Raw genomic sequence first — 13,017 nt, forward strand, 5'->3', positions numbered from 1 at the left:
TCAGATGCTCAAAAAGGAGATGACTTTATGCTAAAATCGCTTCAAGGCAGGAAACACGAGGTGGTGGAGCTTTGCTGCTACCTTAAGCTGCTTAGCTTCAGATAAGGAGCTTATGCAACTTTCCCACCTCTGAAGTACATTCAGCGATACCAACACAGCTTCCAAGTTACATGTGGGACAATGCCTCCCAAATATTGTTATTCTGCCCTACAGAAAGAAAGGAGGGGAAAAAATATCTTTGCATATACCCACTAGCACTTAGATCCAGACCAGTAGAGGAGACAGGTGCTATATTTGTTCTCCTTGATGTTTCCCTCTTACAAAATTGGTATCTGCACAACAAGCCTGGTTTCTTGGACTACAAATGAGATTGTTTTGCATTTTCCACACAGAGCCTAAGAAGCAACGGCTTCACAGTCACCTGGAAATGCTTGTAGAAACAACACAAGTATAAATACTGCAAGTATTTTAGGCAGAGAATGGACTTCTGATAAACTATTTGGTTTGTTTTCAGATGAACGCCAGCCCACAGTGGATCCTGTCCAAAAATGTTCTTGGGGCAGGACAAGGTCAAAGCCAGCAGTGCTGAAGAACAGATGTGCAGAGGGCTTTCCAGTGCACGAGTGCCAGTGGGCGATGAAATACACAGTGCAGCATGGGGTCACCAACCACAGTTACACAGTACAGAAGAACTTCCTATGAAACAAAGTACCAAGCAAGAGTCACAACATTATTTTGTTCTCCAGAGAAGAGGGAAGGAAGCCTTGATTGTACTTGTAACCATGTAACAGCCCCACAGAAACAGCACAGTTAAGTACTGCAACTCTCTGTTTGCACTTCAAGCTTACCAAGGAATAAGGATTCTCAAGCAGACTAGACCACATCATTGGAAGCACTAGAAACACAGCTCTTCGTTGGAACTATACAGATCCGTATTTTCTCTAGCAATACAACAGCAGAGATGGTCAACACGAAATTTAAAGTCCAACAGTTACAATTCTAGTGAGAAACTGATGAGCTGGAAGATGCATAAGCAAATGAAGCTAAAGATATGAAAGGAAAACCAATGGGTACATGCAACTACTTCAGTAATTGTACTCCATTCCACAAATCCTCAGCCAGTTCTTTGAAAGGTGTCAGCACTTCTTCCCACCACAATCTCAACAGAACTCTGTAGAATAACAAAGACATGAGACAAGGAGCAGTAATGAGGAACATAGCAGACCTCAAATGGAGGGGTGGGGAGAAGGGGAAAAGGCAAATAATTAGCTTTTATGTTAGCTTTTGTCTCGGGAGTGGCTAAATTAATGATTGCTTTGTCAATACCAGGAAATAAGGCAGAACAGTAAGTGTCCAAGCAGGAGGCAGGCGTTGTAGTGAGCAGCTGCCTCCTGCCACCTTGCCAGAAGGCCAATAGAGCGCACTGCCTGGGCTGGGCTGGCCAACATCCAACCTGCCCCTAAAGGAAGGGCTGTCTTCATCAGGAGCTCACAAAGTCATTTGGTCACATCCAATGTGTCCATGTGACCTTTTCATTACTATGACAGTGGTATGAATAATAAAATCTTTAACGATAAGAGCAACAAAGCAAATACCTTCTCTGGTGGAAAACACTCAGCATACAAATAGAGGCTATTCGTATGCCACTAATGATGCGCACGCAAACCTAATGAGTACACAGAACATCTCTACCCGATCAATAAATCTTTATTCAGGGGAGGTGCATGTTGCTTAAAAATGTAAGCTTAAATGCCCAAGCAGATGCTATGGACTATGCAGCTGGAGACCCCACACGAAGCACCACGAGCCTTATCAACCAGAGCTCTGCTCTCCCCAGCATTCACTGAACCGAGGCTTCAGCCACACCAATGCTCCTCCAACTGCACAGCTGGCTCCACCTGCACCTGGCATGAGCAGACACGGGGCTGATGCAGGTCAAATTCAAGGGTTATAGAATGTTACTCAATCCTTTCATCTTCCTTAGCTGTTTCCTAGCTATTATCCAAAAAAAAAAAAAAAAAAAAAGAAAAAAAAAAGAAAAAAAAAGAAAAAGAAAAAAACCATAGAAAACTGCTTTTCACCCAGCAAAGCAATGACTGCGCATAAAAGGAACTTAAAAACTTATGTCTTCTGTTGCTTGAGATTGTTAAAAACTCTACAACTCAGCCTCAGCTCATGAATTCTGCAAATTTGTATCTAAAACTCTCATTTCTACTGTGACCTCTTCCCCATCCCCTTTTTCATATGAAAACATCATCTGCAACCACCTGACCTCAGCAGCTTGCCTCAGAATTAACAGAAGAGAGGTAAAAAAAAAAAATAAAAATCCTAAAGATAAGATGTGAGCGCCAGAGACTGATGCATAAAAAGTATGGCATATGGCTGATAAACATAAAAGCCCTCTCTGTTAAAGTTGGTTTAGTTTGTCTGTTTCAAATCAGGTTACAGAACAGATAAAAAAAAAAAAAACCAAATCAATTCACTTTCCTCAAGCAAAGAATCAAAGAAGCACTTCTCCATTTTAATGCTTTCAGGTTTTCACTCAAAAGGAAAAAAATAAGAAATCCCAGGGGACATTCAGCAGGGAGCCTCAGCATCTCCGCAGCACTGCCCCTCCATGGCAGGGAAGCCAGGTAATGGGATGTGTTTCAAGTAGTCTGTACTAAGTGTTGTTCTACAGACCAAATGATAAACATTTATCCAACCTGCACATTTCCCACAGTTTTGCATGTTTCAGTAATACACAGTTAATATTTCAGTTAATACACAGGATCTCATTTTTAAGTAGCAAATGCTACCCTGGTCACACCCCAAACTTACAGCAGCAGGCAGTTATCCATTCCAGTCAACATCCAGCCCATCCAACAAGCACATCTACTTGAAGAGAGGGACTGGAGCAATTTACAAATCACCCCCCTGAAGATCCCAAACTATTTGGCCCATTTAGAGGTTTTCAGTGATGCAAACTAGAAAGATGTTGGCAACAGAAAAAAAGGAAGGAACAGCATTATTAAGCACAGATGGTACTGTGAAAAGCCTTTAGGAGAACTTCCATAAAATCTGACTTTCTATCTAACAGTTAATCCACCCATTAACTACCAAGGCAAGTATTTCTGGTCATAAGTGGGGAACAGCCACAGGAGGGATCAAGGTAGAAATCCACCTTCTGGCTTGGCTGCTCATTCCCTTCCCAATGCTCTCTGTTGACCAACTTATTCCTAGCAGCCTTTAAGAGAAAAGCACCAGCTTTCCAGTACATCTCAAAAGGACTGACTTTATACCTCTGCTAATCTGACTTACAGAACAGCTAAACAGCTTTTGCTTCCATTAAAGTTTGCAGCAGTATTGCTCAGCAGCATTTGCCATTGATTTAAGCCATTAAGCAGTAGTCCAGTTCACAAGACCCAGAGGTTGGAAAAGACACTTGGAAGAGAAAACCCAACATTTATATTCTCCTACCAGCCTGACCAGCATTCCCAGGGAAAGCTTCAATTCCCTGCATCCTGCAGCTTCTGCTTCATTGGAAAGGCAGCTACACGAGAACACTTGGAAACCCCAAATAAATTACACCCATTACTCTGTAGGAGTTCTTATGCTAACCAATTTGCATATTCACATGTAATCTCATAATAAAGAAGAGAGGAAAAATTACAGAGTCTATCCTTTCAATGTGGACTATCCAAAGCAGATACTCATTTTCATACATTCATCTTCAGTCAAAAAACACACACTCAATGTATTTAGTCAACATGAGCAAAAATTAGGACAGATGGAAAGGAAAGGGTTGGAGCCAGCACTAATATATAATGAATGCCAGCTCATGTACAAAAACATTAGGAGTTTTCCTAAAAAGCCAGATGCAGACCTGAATGGTCCAGAAGCCAGCAGCACTGCTCGAACCCAGCACTTAACAGGCATCTCTCAAAGGCAGCAAGGCTGCTCGCTTGTTTTAACTCCAATCAATCAATGTTGAAATAAATTCCCCTATGATGTAGTACAAATTTTCAATGCAAAGCTTGCCTTTTAATAACTGTAAGGCACTCTATTCTCAAATCCCAAGGTTAAAGAGAACTTAACTGATACCATTAACCATTGCACTGTATGGACCAGTGAAACGAATGAAGCCCAGATTCATGTGACAGAGACACTGTTAGGGCTTAACAGTTTCATAGGCATTTCAAGGACAGGTATTTACAATTCAGAATGGGAGCAGTGGAAATAGTACCAACTATTCAGGTACATAACCCACTGTAGAAGAAAAACAAAACCAAAAACAGTACACCATAGCAATGAGAAGAGCCATTCCAGCAAAAACTCAGCTCTTCTCTTTACCTACAGTCCCAGTTCCACACAAGCAGATATGTCTTGAGATGGGCACCTGGCTCCCAAGCTACGGGCCAGGGGCTCCTTCTGTTCTGGTGCTGAGGGATGAAGCCTGAAGGTTGTGGCAAAGCACAGCACTCACGGCAGCAGCCTCCTCCTGTCCTCGTGCCCTTCGCCCGTCCTTCTCATGAGCACGGTTGGCAGCACCAGAAGAAATGAAGAGCACCAGCTGTTCCTCCAATGCATTTCTGGTTTCTCTGCAACTGTCCTTTCCTTTGGCATTCCAAAGGACTACAGTATAGGAGAAAGGATGGAAAGGAAAGGATGGAGAGACTAAACAGCCACGGCGTTATTGGAACAAAGCCCTGAACACCATCACCTGGATGAATGGAAATAAACAATATCACCCTGAACTTTCTAATGAAGCTGTTCTAAGAAAGCCCAATGTTCTGCTAGGTAGGAAATAACAGAAAATGGTGTAATACGATTTAACTGCTTTACAGCAAGAAGAAATACGCTCACCGCAGCCTTGAGATCCCACCTGCCTGCAGCAGGGCTGCCACGTGGGGCTGTGTCACAGGGCCCACGGATGGCCAGAGTGCCTGGGAACAAACACATGGTCAGAGCAGCTGCCAGCAGGAGCTGTGGAGAAGACTTAACACACATCTCTGCAGTAACTGTGGAAACACCAGGGAAAAAAATCCCACCTTCAAACCCTCAGTGCTTTGATAACATGCAATAATTATCTGTATAATCATCATCCCACACTACTCATACCATTACATTTATAAATCATGCTGTTTTAAAATAGTGTATCAATTGCAGCAATTATTTGAAACTATTTAAATATACCCTCTGGTCTTACTGTAAGAAATGATAAGAGATTCCTGCAACAAAAAGTTGACTGCAGACAGAAAAGTCAGTGCAATAACTCTAAAGATTATATATGTTTTAACTCAAAACATTTTATAAAATGCTAATATGCAAAGGATTTTTTTGCACAGCATTTGCAGAACTGAAAGAAGTCCGCAAAGTCCAGACATGAAATTCTGAACTTAAAAAGAAAGGGTCTTCTGCTAACCTTAATGACGGAAGGGAAAGACTCTGTGTGCACACAGAAGAGAGAACATGCTAATAACTCTTGATCACTTGCAGCTTGCTTGCTAGGCTTCTATACAGCTTTGTTTATACAGTTTTAAGAGCAGATGTCAGAGCAATCGCTATCCAGAAGCACATCCCAGGAGCACAGCACACTCCCATGGAGGAGCTGCTGGTGGTCAGGCACTGACTTAGCAGAATCCTGTGCTTTACAAATTACCCTAGTAAAAGATACATGCATGCACAGCCTTTTCTTTTTATTATCATTTACAATCTACATCAACACGTTTGGCTGACACGTTAAATAACTGAGGACAGCTCTCCTACCAGTCATTTGCACATATGCTGACCTGCACTGTACTTTTAACGGTAAGTGACAAAAAAAGTTACTATTTAATGAAGAAAATGGCTATTGTAGTAAATACTGGTGTTTTTTAAATCACAAACTTTGGACATAAAGACACATTTTTCTGCAGATGCAGGTTACACCACAGCACAGCCCCACTGCCCAGGCAGCACTGCTGCCCTGCACCCCACACACAGCCCAGGCCCACCAGGGCTCACTCCGTGGCCAGCAGCTCTCTTCCATCATCGCTCCAACCATTCTTTCCGTGATGCCCTCTAAAGTAACGGGTAGCAAAGACAAGACCTTCTTCCCACAGGTATACGTGCAGCCCATTTGACCAATCTAACTGAAAGGATCAGTGGGGAAAAAGGCACATTTAGATATTTGCATAAACCTTACTTAAGCCAGGACAAAATTAAAATACTTGGTTAGATTCAGTAATTATGGCTTCTACATGAATCACAGCAGTCTGATATCCCAGTTTTTACACGTAAAATATTTCCACAATAATATGCCATTAACGCGGTTTCTTTCATCTCATGTTGTAGTGTGAATTCCAAGAGAAGCTGATTTTAACAAATGGAGAGTCTTCAGAAGCAGAGATGCATGATTTTTCTGTAAATGAACTGTGAACATCAGTATGCTTGTAAGCTAAACTACATTTATCATTCACTGACCTGCTCTGGATTGGATTAGACTGCATTGCTCCTTATGTAGTCAAGCAGTGCAAAAGGCTGAAAATGATTGTTCTGACCTCAGCACGAGCAAGAGGGACACTGGCCATGCCTTACATTAAGTCAGGCTGTGGAAAAATAGTTGATTTTCCCCACCAATTTACTCCAAATACAGGTCTATAGCTACAAATAGCTGTAATTTATTATATTTTAAATTTCATAACAGACCCAAGTACATTGAGTGACAGCACTGCTTGGAACTGCCAAGGCCTACTGAACTGAAACACACTCCCCAAACTGCAAACATGGCACTGACATTTCAGCAGAGCAAGAGGGAAAAAAACACTGTATGTACATACAAGTCAGTACACTAAAGACAGGAACAGCTGGTTTTTAAATGAACACTATGCTTTTCCCCTCAAGGAGATCCTCACGCCTGCACTCAGCCCATCACAACCGCTCACCCATGGCGAAGCTTGCAGTACAAGCATATGAGGAACACTCCATTCTGTCCTTACTTAGTACACTACAAAAGGCCAATCAAGGAGCACCTCCCAGCCAAGCCTGCTCCTGTTCTTTCCCTTCTCTTCTCTGAAGCTCACAACTCCATTCAGACTTGTTTCCTGCGGGCTCACCACGTTGGTAGTTCCACCACTCATCTTTTAAATGCTTTGTGCTTCACACGAAGGCAGACACTGCAAACAGAGCATTTCCTACATGCAGGATTTTCAAAACACTAAAATAGACAAATGCCATCCGTTCTCACCAGATAAGTTTCCCCAGAGAGCACAAGCAGGTTTCACATGGGACCTGGGTCAGCGCTGAGCACTTCAGCAGCAGCAACCGCTGCGTCACTCAGCTGGAAACACAGCAGCCCTGCCAGCTAATTATTCCTTACATTGATCCATTTATTTATTCTTCAAGAGACCATTACTTAAAAGTGATAGCTAGGAAAAAAAAAAAACCCATCAGCTCTGCAAGATGAAAGCTCTCACTGATTTTGAAGAATAATATTTTACTTTAATACATTAAAAAGTGCTTCTTCAAGAGCGTAAAATCAACAGCTGTTCCAAATGAAGCCACTGCTATATACATTAGGAGCTCAATTTTAATCAACCTTTTCTCAGACTAAATTTCAACAGGTACTTTTTAGCTTTATGCTAAAAGGACCAACCATCCACATTACTCCAAACCAGCACCTCTCTTTCTTTGTTCAACCAAGAAGAAGACTAAGAACCTGGAAACATTTCTGAACTTCTGCCCCTTCCCTTCAGTCTGTTTCAGGACCTCTTCTCTTCCTATTATGCAACACACTGAAAATCCACAGATAGCAAATTTTAATTGACTTGGAGATGGGCTGGCAGTTGGATTAGATGATCCCAGTGGTCTTTCTGACTGTTAATGATTCTACAACTGCAGTCAAATATTTTTCCCCTCCACTTTTGTTACCCAAACCCTCCTAGAACACCCGCTGCAAAGGCCATCCAACACCACCCACCAGCTTGGGGCTGATTTTCATCTATTTCAATGGACATGAGAGAGACGCGGCTGCCCAAGCACCAAATCAAGATCTTTAAACAGAAATGTATCTCACTCCATGCAGTCCTGCAGCCTCTCTCTAATCCTTTCCTGAGTTAAGGCACATGACAAAGCATCGCCAATGATTCATTAAATTCCTCCTCCAATGCATTCTCCTACACCACATGCTATAAAATCTGGATACTCAATTCCGCATCAAGAAGTGGGGCTGTGACTCTGAACAGCTTCACTAAATCAAAGGTGAAGACGTTAGCATTAGAGAAGACTGCAGCTCTATCAAGTTCATGCTTCTGCATTTTAATTGTTTTTAATTGGCAAAATCAGTGACTGATCTGTCCCTGTTTTGGCTGCAAGAGGCTGCCTCTGACAGGAATTTAAGCTGTAGATCTGCAAACAAGAGCTAGAAAAAGACTTCCTGCTTCATTAAGGACAGCAGCAACACCACAACCATTCACAGCACGAGCACCAAAGTGAGTCTTCTGCCCCTTCATTTCCAGGGGTTGAGGGTGCCATGGAAACCACCCTGAGGAACAAAAAGAGTACGCTTCTAAACTTCTTTAAACAAAAGTTGCTTTCAGAGTACTTTGACATTTAATCCATCTTGGCATCACCCATGTACGACGTGACTTTAAGCTATGCGTTCATCACAACAGACTCTTGAAGAAGCCACCCTGTACAGACACCTGTAATTTTAGTAGTACTCAGCTTGAACGCATTCACGTTTGCATCTGACATGACTGTAATATCATGTTAATTTCTAGATAAGAACCAGAAGATAACATATTTGTTATCAGAACATGACAGACCCAGGTGCCAAAGTCAGCACCAGGAAGGCTAAAAATTAAAATAGACAAAAAGAAACTCGGCAGATGACCAGACAACACATTTTTCCCAACTTCCAGTGCGTCTCGGAATTAATTCATCCAAGGTCTTCCCCATTCCCAAGAAGCACACTCAGTGCAGCCATTCCTCAGGACTGATGATTCCTCCCCTCTCTCAGCAGGCTTTCTGGCTCCTCACTGATAACAGCAACACACCACATTTCTCATTGGTTCAGAATAGTGGAAAACCACGTTTGTGGATAGCACCTAACACGTAATAACCAACTACGCTGATACAGGACTATGGGCTTATGGCTCTTCTAGAATCAACTTCTACCACAAAGAAAAAGAACACCTAAAATTCAATCCAAAGCATGGGAGCTTCCCATGACAGCACTGCCACCAGAACGTATGAAACACAGTGAGTTCTGCTCCATGAAAACAAAACTTCCACTTGCACAAATACTCTCCAGTGTGTGCCTGGGGGACAAGCCCTTGCAGAAGCATTACAGGAGATAGCCACAACGTATTTAGATGCTGCTCACACCTACACGGCTTGCTCTCCACCAACACCAACGAGGTGCTCTGCGGGCCCCGCAGCCCCCAGGCGCGGGTGTGCAGCCCCGGGACCGCACGGCCACGCGCTGTGCGTACAGAGCCAGAAACACAGCGATCGTCCCACCGCACCGCCCCAACAGCACGCAGCTGCACGGAGCAGCTCCACCCCAGCGCTCAGCTCAGGGAGCGACAGTCCCCCAGGAACGGGCGGCAGTGCCATCCGGCAGCCCTCAGCACCCACAGCAGCGCTACACCGCTGTTTGCTGCAATGCCCTCGGCTCAGCCCGGCTTGTTCCCAGCATAAGGCAGCGCTAGGACCGAGAACGCAGAGAAGCAGAAACCCTACGGAGCCCGCAGGTGACTGATGAGCGGGGGAGTTGTACGGGGCTCGCAGAGCTTTGCAGCACAACGCACCTTCAAACCGCAGTCCTGACATCAGATCGGCAGCGCTCCGCTAAGAGCCACACGCGTTTACTGCACCATTTTCCCTTAAATCCTCTCACAAACGCCATAGCTTACCTTGGAAAGTCTCTTGCCAACTTGCCAGGTATAACCCCACGGAGGGCTGAGACACTTACAGCCAGCCCAGCATTCCCCCTCCTCGTTTCAATATTTTGTTCACAACTTCCCACAGATGTTTAAAGCAGCAACGAGTGCATCTCTGGGCAAACCCAGCGTGCAGCTCCAGCGAGTTCAAGTTCCTCGTGCAAAATGCATCAGTCAATAGTTTAAAGAGTTTGCTGCTCCCGGACCCGTGATATTTCCTCTCGCGTCAAACAAGCACTCTAAGATCGGTATGATATGCACACATTAGCGGCAATGCCATTAGCACAGCAATCCCGATCAAGCAGCCCGCATCCGAGGCTGGGGCTGCCTCGTTTGTCATCCGAAAAGGGCTGTCGGCTTTCGGATTTGGGTTAATCGGAGCCGGGCACCTCGCTAAGCAGCAACAAGGTCACCTCGCGCTGCTCAGCACCCCGAACGCCGCGAGCCACGCGGAGCGCTCCCGAGGAGCAGCGGGCGGCGGCGGGGCGGCACGGCGGGGAGCGGCACGGGGTGGCAGCGCGGAGCCGCGTGCTGCTGCTGCTGCTGCAGGGACGGGAGCGGAGCAGCGCGTGCAGCCCCTCCTGCGCCCGCTGGAAAAGTTCTGGGCAGAATTCAGCGGAACGGAGCGGCCCCCCGCGATGCAAAAGCAGAGCGGGGCTGCCGGCTCGCACACCGACGCCAGACAGGAGGAGAAGCAGCGCGCGCGCTCTCGCTGAATTTCAGACCGTTACCTGCAAAAGCAAAGCCGGAGAGCACAGCCCCTAAGGCAGAACCGCTCCAAACTTCGGGCGGCGCTCGGGAAGAGCCGCACGCAGCGCCCCGGGACATCTCCGAAATAAAACGTGCGAGAACGCAGCGAGCCGCGCGGGATGGGGACGTACCGTGCTGGGAAGGGCGGCCGCAGCCGGCGGGCAGCGAGAGATCCCGGGCACGCACCGAGCGCCCGCGCCGCCGCTTCTGCTTTCCTCGTCCGTAAACGGAGCGAATAACCCCGGAGCCGCCGCCGACAGCCGCACGACCGCGGCCGGGTCCCCGCCGCCGTGCCGAGCCAACGAGGCGCCCCGCTGCCTCCGGACCGACTCTCTCGGACCCAGCCGCCCTCCCGCTCTGCCCGCAGCCCGAACGCGAAGCCACGCACCCGCCGAGAGGCCCCGCCGTAATCCTGCGGCTCCCGCAGCGCCCGACGCTTCTTCTGGAGCGGGGAGCGCCGAGCTCCAGGCGCGGGGCGGGATCGGCGCGAGCTGCCCGCCCACACGCGCTGCCGCCGCCGTGCCCGGGGCCGCCAGGCGGGCAGAGCCCGGGGGAGCGGCGGCTGCGGGAGGGGCGGGCGGGGCAGCGCGAGGCGGGGAGGGGGGCGAAGCACGAGGGGCAGCGCGAGGCCGGGCCGTGGAGGCGGCGCGTGTTGAGCTTCGATAACAACTTGGTCTGATTTCTGGGCAGGTAGCCCGGACACAAAGGTGCACGTCGGTCTCCGTGCAGGAGCCGGGTGGACGTTTTCTTGAGCCTGGCTCCGGGTGATCGCGCTGTTAGAGATGCGCAGCTGCAATGAAGCTGAGCAGAACTCCCGTAAGCCCCTTGCAACGGCCAGCAGCGAGTTTCCCAAAATCCCGCTACCTTCCAGGATCCCCGCGCAGGGCGATGCACGGTGCCGTCCCTGCGCAGTGGGGCACGCGGTGCAATGAGGCACTCGCTGCCCCTCCTTCCCCCTCATCTCTATTTCGTGGAAGGCGCCAACTGCTGGCGTGGCTTCTGGGCTCCCATGCACTGCGAGAACCGGAGGAGACCATCGTTACCTTTCTGTGAATGTCTGCATCTGTAATTAAGGGCTGTCCGACACTGAAATGCAATCGCTTCTGTAATGAAATGTGGCACTGCTCTGAGAAAGGGATGTCGAAAAAATTAATTATCTCTGAAAAACTATGAGACGTTTCTAATTGGCAGAGCGCAACCACACAGGACTCATAGAGGTGATGGAATAACTGTGATCTAATGAGCTCCCCATTCACGGGCTGAGCACTGAGATGCAGACTAATATGGTTCAGCTCTGTTTTGGCGCAGAGCAGGAGCTCAGTCTGTTGCTACCAGGCAGCTGAGGACCTGAAGCATGGAAACTCCATCCTATGTCTCAAAATCCACCTTGTGCTTTTGCCCAGAATTGCTTTTTTTAAGCATTCTTACACAAAACCTCAGGACAGGACGAGGGCTGAGCTCCAGCTTCACAGCAGACCCCAGCACAGGTGGCACAACAGCGGCTGTGAACGCCTCTGCAGTGCTCGGGCCCACCAGGAGCAAAGCCCAGAATGCCGTGGGCAGCTCTCTGCACACCTGGCATGCTCACATTCATTCCACCTGGCTCTTTTGGGCATGTAGGAGCTGGCAAGGTCACAGACCTACGGCGTGGCTCTTAACCTGGCAATATTAGCATCAGCTGTGCCAGACCAGCACAGGATTTTTATGCCACTATTTTTACGCTTGACCAACCACAGTAGTGAAAACGTTGAGAATGCATTTTGCAGTTTGTCTTCCCCAGTGCCCTCGTCTGCCTCCCACCCAGCCCCACCTTTTGACTGCCTCTGCCAACTAATACATTTTTCATTTTCAGTAATTATTTAAATGAAGGACTTCAAATCCCTATCACAGGTAGCAAGTGGCTCCATATAAAAGATGCAGGTTTTCTGAAGTTTGCCAGACAAGCACTTTATGAGATTGTGAGGTCAAAGAACCGGCCAACCTTTGGGAAGAGGACTTAAGAAAATAGAGCACTCTTCCCCTCACTTAGTTTGTAATATTTAGAAATAGTCACTTGGCAAGTTTGGTTTTGTTTTTTCCTGTATTATTCACTTCAGGAAACACTGCAAACTTACTATCTTACCGTATACTTGTGAGGATAATCAATTTGCAGACTGGGGCTAGGTGGCACATTTTGCACACAGTGCCTGACACCACAATGCCCTTCTGCCATCCACATCTCCAGGCTGCTACTCCAATACACGCATTCAATAATAATTTAATTAAACATCTCACGTTACTTCCAGCCTAATGATTTTTTCATTCCCACCTATCATTCAAACATCACTGTCAGCATGTCACAGGAATTACATGAGAAGGACAG

The 13,017-nt window shown here is 46.9% G+C and overlaps 1 protein-coding gene across 2 annotated transcripts in view; it reads right to left on the minus strand.

Moving 5' to 3' along the window:
- CNTN3 (contactin 3) overlaps positions 1 to 11,090 on the minus strand; it is a 90,477-nt gene extending 79,387 nt beyond the window's left edge. The window contains exon 1 of one of the 2 annotated variants that reach the window (XM_015293225.4): positions 11,044 to 11,090. The gene's annotated coding sequence lies outside the window, so the exon portion shown is untranslated. Of the gene's footprint in view, positions 1 to 10,786 lie in introns of both variants that reach the window. The other variant, XM_414433.7, reaches the window with a different exon arrangement.
- Positions 11,091 to 13,017: the final 1,927 nt, after the last annotated feature.

Source organism: Gallus gallus, chromosome 12 (assembly GCF_016699485.2).
Source record: "Gallus gallus isolate bGalGal1 chromosome 12, bGalGal1.mat.broiler.GRCg7b, whole genome shotgun sequence".
Classification (NCBI taxonomy): Eukaryota; Metazoa; Chordata; class Aves; order Galliformes; family Phasianidae; genus Gallus; species Gallus gallus.